The sequence below is a fragment of the Choloepus didactylus genome, chromosome X, assembly GCF_015220235.1.
Source record: "Choloepus didactylus isolate mChoDid1 chromosome X, mChoDid1.pri, whole genome shotgun sequence".
Classification (NCBI taxonomy): Eukaryota; Metazoa; Chordata; class Mammalia; order Pilosa; family Megalonychidae; genus Choloepus; species Choloepus didactylus.
Genome location: NC_051334.1, coordinates 21,956,235 through 21,962,797, shown reverse-complemented (window position 1 = coordinate 21,962,797; position 6,563 = coordinate 21,956,235). Strand labels below are relative to the sequence as shown.

At 37.5% G+C, this 6,563-nt stretch overlaps 1 pseudogene; it reads right to left on the bottom strand.

Moving 5' to 3' along the window:
• Positions 1-4,640: 4,640 nt before the first annotated feature.
• LOC119522012 lies at positions 4,641-5,028 on the bottom strand (annotated as a pseudogene).
• Positions 5,029-6,563: the final 1,535 nt, after the last annotated feature.

The following is a 6,563-nucleotide window of genomic DNA, read 5'->3' as shown; positions in this document are numbered from 1 at the left end:
GAACTTTCTCCAGAATAGATCATATGCTGGGACATAAAACAAGCCTCAATAAATTTAAAAAGATTGAAATTATTCAAAGCACATTCTCTGAACACAATGGAATACAATTAGAAGTCAATAACCATCAGAGACTTAGAAAATTCACAAATACCTGGAGGTTAAACAACACACTCCTAAACAATCAGTGGGTTAAAGAAGAAATAGCAAGAGAAATTGCTAAATATATAGAGACGAATGAAAATGAGAACACAACATACCAAAACCTATGGGATTCAGCAAAAGCAGTGCTAAGGGGGAAATTTATAGCACTAAACACATATATTAAAAAGGAAGAAAGAGCCAAAATCAAAGAACTAATGGATCAACTGAAGAAGCTAGAAAATGAACAGCAAACCAATCCTAAACCAAATACAAGAAAAGAAATAACAAGGATTAAAGCAGAAATAAATGACATAGAGAACAAAAAAACAATAGAGAGGATAAATATCACCAAAAGTTGGTTCTTTGAGAAGATCAACAAGATTGACAAGCCCCTAGCTAGACTGACAAAATCAAAAAGAGGGGAGACCCAAATAAACAAAATAATGAATGAAAACGGTGACACAACTGCAGATCCTGAAGAAATTAAAAAAATTATAAGAGAATACTATGAACAACTGGCAACAAACTGGATAATGTAGAGGAAATGGACAATTTCCTGGAAACATATGAACAACCTAGAATAACCAGAGAAGAAATAGAAGACCTCAACCAACCCATCACAAGCAAAGAGATCCAATCAGTCATCAAAAATCTTCCCACAAATAAATGCCCAGGGCCAGATGGCTTCACAGGGAATTCTACCAAACTTTCCAGAAAGAACTGACACCAATCTTACTCAAGCTCTTTGAAAACATTGAAGAAAATGGAACACTACCTAACTCATTTTATGAAGCTAACATCAATCTAATACCAAAACCAGGCAAAGATGCTACAAAAAAGGAAAACTACTGGCCAATCTCCCTAATGAATATAGATGCAAAAATCCTCAACAAAATACTTGCAAATCGAATCCAAAGACACATTAAAAAAATCATACACCATGACCAAGTGGGGTTCATTCCAGGCATGCAAGAATGGTTCAACATAAGAAAATCAATCAATGTATTACAATACATTAACAAGTCAAAAGGGAAAAATCAATTGATCATCTCAATAGATGCTGAAAAAGCATTTGACAAAATCCAACATCCATTTTTGATAAAAACACTTCAAAAGGTAGGAATTGAAGGAAGCTTCCTCAACATGATAAAAAGCATATATGAAAAACCCACAGCCAGCATAGTACTCAATGGTGAGAGACTGAAAGCCTTCCCTCTAAGATCAGGAACAAGACAATGATGCCCGCTGTCACCACTGTTATTCAACATTGTGCTGGAAGTGCTAGCCAGAGCAATCCGGCAAGACAAAGAAATAAAAGGCATCCAAATTGGAAAAGAAGAAGTAAAACTGTCATTGTTCGCAGATGATATGGTCTTATATCTAGAAAACCCTGAGAAATCGATGATACAGCTACTAGAGCTAATAAACAAATTTAGCAAAGTAGCGGGATACAAGATTAATGCACATAAGTCAGTAATGTTTCTATATGCTAGAAATGAACAAACTGAAGAGACACTCAAGAAAAAGATACCATTTTCAATAGCAACTAAAAAAATCAAGTACCTAGGAATAAACTTAACCAAAGATGTAAAAGACCTATACAAAGAAAACTACGTAACTCTACTAAAAGAAATAGAAGGGGACCTTAAAAGATGGAAAAATATTCCATGTTCATGGATAGGAAGACTAAGTGTCATTAAGATGTCAATTCTATGCAAACTCATCTACAGATTCAATGCAATCCCAATCAAAATTCCAACAACCTACTTTGCAGACTTGGAAAAGCTAGTTATCAAATTTATTTGGAAAGGGAAGATGCCTCGAATTGCTAAAGACACTGTAAAAAAGAAAAACGAAGTGGGAGGACTTACACTCCCTGACTTTGAAGCTTATTATAAAGCCACAGTTGCCAAAACAGCGTGGTACTGGCACAAAGATAGACATATAGATCAATGGAATCGAATTGAGAATTCAGAGGTAGACCCTCAGATCTATGGCTGACTCATCTTTGATAAGGCCCCCAAAGTCACTGAACTGAGTCATAATGGTCTTTTCAACAAATGGGGCTGGGAGAGTTGGATATCCATATCCAAAAGAATGAAAGAGGACCCCTACCTCACCCCCTACACAAAAATTAACTCAAAATGGACCAAAGATCTCAATATAAAAGAAAGTACCATAAAACTCTTACAAGATAATGTAGGAAGACATGTTCAAGACCTTGTATTAGGTGGCCACTTCCTAGACTTTACACCCAAAGCACAAGCAACAAAAGAGAAAATAGATAAATGGGAACTCCTCTAGCTTAGAAGTTTCTGCACTTCAAAGGAATTTCTCAAAAAGGTAAAGAGGCAGCCAACTCAATGGGAAAAAATTTTTGGAAACCATGTATCTGACAAAAGACTGATATCGTGCATATATAAAGAAATCCTACAACTCAATGACAATAGTACAGACAGCCCAATTATAAAATGGGCAAAAGATATGAAAAGACAGTTCTCTGAAGAGGAAATACAAATGGCCAAGAAACACATGAAAAAATGTTCAGCTTCACTAGCTATTAGAGAGATGCAAATTAAGACCACAATGAGATACCATCTAACACCGGTTAGAATGGCTGCCATTAAAGAAACAGAAAACTACAAATGTTGGAGGGGATGTGGAGAAATTGGAACTCTTATTCATTGTTGGTGGGACTGTATAATGGTTCAGCCACTCTGGAAGTCAGTCTGGCAGTTCCTTAGAAAACTAGATATAGAGTTACCATTCGATCCAGCGATTGCACTTCTCGGTATATACCCAGAAGATCGGAAAACAGTGACACGAACAGATATCTGCACGCCAATGTTCATAGCAGCATTATTCACAATTGCCAAGAGATGGAAACAACCCAAATGTCCTTCAAGAGATGAGTGGATAAATAAAATGTGGTATATACACACGATGGAATACTACACAGCAGTAAGAAGGAACGATCTCGTGAAACATACGACAACATGGATGAACCTTGAAGACATAATGCTGAGCGAAATAAGCCAGGCACAAAAAGAGAAATATTATATGCTACCACTAATGTGAACTTTGAAAAATATAAAACAAATGGTTTATAATGTAGAATGTAGGGGAACTAGCAATAGAGAGCAATTAAGGAAGGGGGAAGAGTAATCCAAGAAGAACAGATATGCTATTTAATGTTCTGGGGATGCCCAGGAATGACTATGGTCTGTTAATTTCTGATGGATATAGTAGGAGCAAGTTCACAGAAATGTTGCTATATTAGGTAACTTTCTTGGGGTTAATTAGGAACATGTTGGAAGTTAAGCAGTTAGGTTAGTTGTCTTTTTCTTACTCCCTTGTTATGGTCTCTTTAAAATGTTCTTTTATTGTATGTTTGTTTTCTTTTTAACTTTTTTTTCATACAGTTGATTTAAAAAAGAAGGGAAAGTTAAAAAAAAAAAAAACAAGGAAAAAAAAAAGATGCACTGCCCCCTTGAGGAGCCTGTGGAGAATGCAGGGGTATTCGCCTACCCCACCTCCATGGTTGCTAACATGACCACAGACATAGGGGACTGGTGGTTTGATGGGTTGAGCCCTCTACCACAGGTTTTACCCTTGGGAAGACGGTTACTGCAAAGGAGAGGCTAGGCCTCCCTATGGTTGTGCCTAAGAGCCTCCTCCCGAATGCCTGTTTGTTGCTCAGATGTGGCCCTCTCTCTCTGGCTAAGCCAACTTGAAAGGTGAAATCACTGCCCTCCCCCCTACGTGGGATCAGACACCCAGGGGAGTGAATCTCCCTGGCAACGTGGAATATGACTCCCGGGGAGGAATGTAGACCTGGCATCGTGGGATGGAGAACATCTTCTTGAGCAAAAGGTGGATGTGAAAGGAAATGAAATAAGCTTCAGTGGCAGATAGATTCCAAAAGGAGCCGAGAGGTCACTCTGGTGGGCACTCTTATGCACACTTTAGACAACCCTTTTTAGGTTCTAAAGAATTGGGGTAGCTGGTGGTGGATACCTGAAACTATCAAACTACAACCCAGAACCCATGAATCTCGAAGACAGTTGTATAAATATGTAGCTTATGAGGGGTGACAAGGGGATTGGGAAAGCCATAAGGACCACACTCCACTTCGTATAGTTTATGGATGGATGAGTAGAAAAATAGGGGAAGGAAACAAACAGACAAAGGTACCCAGTATTCTTTTTTACTTCAATTGCTCTTTTTCACTCTAATTATTATTCTTGTTATTCTTGTGTGTGTGCTAATGAAGGTGTCAGGGATTGATTTGGGTGATGAATGTACAACTATCTAATGGTACTGTGAACAATCGAAAGTACGATTTGTTTTGTATGTCTGCGTGCTATATGAATATATCTCAATAAAATGAAGATTAAAAAAAAAAAGTAGCTGAAAACACTTCATGCCAACACAGACAATATATGATCCACTACCCCTGGGGAACAGTCAGCTGGGAGAGCATGGCAGAGACCACAGGTTTACACTAAGAGCCTCTCAATAGACTGCTGAATGGGCTGGATCTGCTGCTTCACTTGTGAGCCTTTTTTAATGGTGACAGAGCACGTGATGACAGGCCTGGCAATGCAACAGGCCCACCCCAAGGCCTGCTTCAAGCGCACAAACATGTAGGGCACATTCTTGTCTTCACACAGTAGCAGAAGGTGTAGGATGATCTCCAAGGGGCTCAGCGTCTGCAGCTGTCATGATGAACTCAGTGATGCCTCTATTGAGGGTTTTGGTGGCCTCATTGGCTCCTTTATGAAGCTGTTTGTAGTTACATGATTGCTGAACAAGGTCCATCAGTTTCTTGGTGAGGTGGGCATCTGCGAGGGGATAGGCTTTCGGATTGTCATCAGCCTCAGTCATGGCTGCAGTTCCGCGGTCTCCCTTCTCCGCAAGCAGGTCAACTACGTCAACATGTGTCTATCTTTAAAATTGGGTTGCTTGCCTTTTTGTTGTTGAGTTGTAGCAGTTCTTTATGTCTTCTGATATCAAAAGCTTATGACGGATGGTGATGATGGCCGTGCGTGCAACAGAGCCGTTGTTTTTTTGAGTCGCTGATTTCTGGGCTCTGTCTGGTGGTGGAAATCAGCGTGAATTTGCCCACCAGAAAAACATGAAGAAAACCCAGGAAATTAGCAAGGGAAATAGAAAAGAAGATAACTTGACCACCTCTTAGGGAAAGCAGAGGAATTCTGAGATCATTCAACAGAAGCAGAAGGCAGCTAATGAGAAGAAATCTATGCAGACAAGAGAAAAGCAATGACTGGCTATCTGAAAAACCTGGGTGCTACTGCCAGCTAGGTGTATAAACTCTAAGATCAAGATTTGGTAGTGTGAGCAGTCGTTACATGTGTTTTAACTTATCCTTATGGAATTATTTTAAACTTTACCTTTCAGCCTGACTTTGTGTGGTGTTTCAGAACCATTCTTTAAAGGACAGAACACTAACCATGAATGTAACATATTGATGAGCATTATTTTTTTATCAACAGTTATTTATTAGAAAATTTTATTGGATATTAGGATCTCTATAAATCTAAACTCTTTGTCATCAACTTTGTTGAAGTAGATCTTTAAAGTCAGTTTTATTATATAATAGAATTTTAAGGTCCATTTGTATAATTTGACTTTGTAATCAGCTGGTTTACTTGAAGAATTTACAGTAAATTAGACAAACCACCTGGAATGGCAACTAAAGGATCCACTGGTCTCAGTAAGAATTCTACTTACAGCTTTAAATTTTTTGGAGGTGCCAATTTTTAGTCTGTTCTTGAGCATCTTTAAAACCTTGTGACTTGATAGTGGTTATAAACTAGGAAATAGGTTAACCTACAGAAATTGTTCAGGTTAACATATTCTGTTGTGAAGTAAATATGCATAACTATGCATATTTGTTTTATTCTGAAGTAAATATGCATAATTATGTCAAAGAGAATAGAGTAAATAATAGATAACTTTAAAGTCAGTATTCTTTGAATACTTGATTTTTCATGTAATGCAATTCCTTAAATTTTTACTAATCACCTAATATGTCAACCATTATCTGAACCAACAGATCTTCAAGAATTCATTTAATTATCCCAATGAGATTCTAGTAATCTTGTGATAGGTTAGTTACCAGTAGTACCACCTGTAAGTGTCTCTCTAGGATGTTGAATGAGGCAAGCATAAAGTTTTTTAGCCTGAATTTTTAATCTTCATTTTAGCACAGATTTTTAAAGTAAAATTTTGTTCTATTTTTGGGGTTAACTTCAGAATTTAAAACTTCCTATGATGGTAGTCACAAGAGCGAATTGATTGATAGTAGTCACAAGTGCAAATTGATTACAACAGATAAAGTTACATTCTAATAAAAGATATAATGAAGAAAAAAAGCTTATCAGATTTATGAATATTTC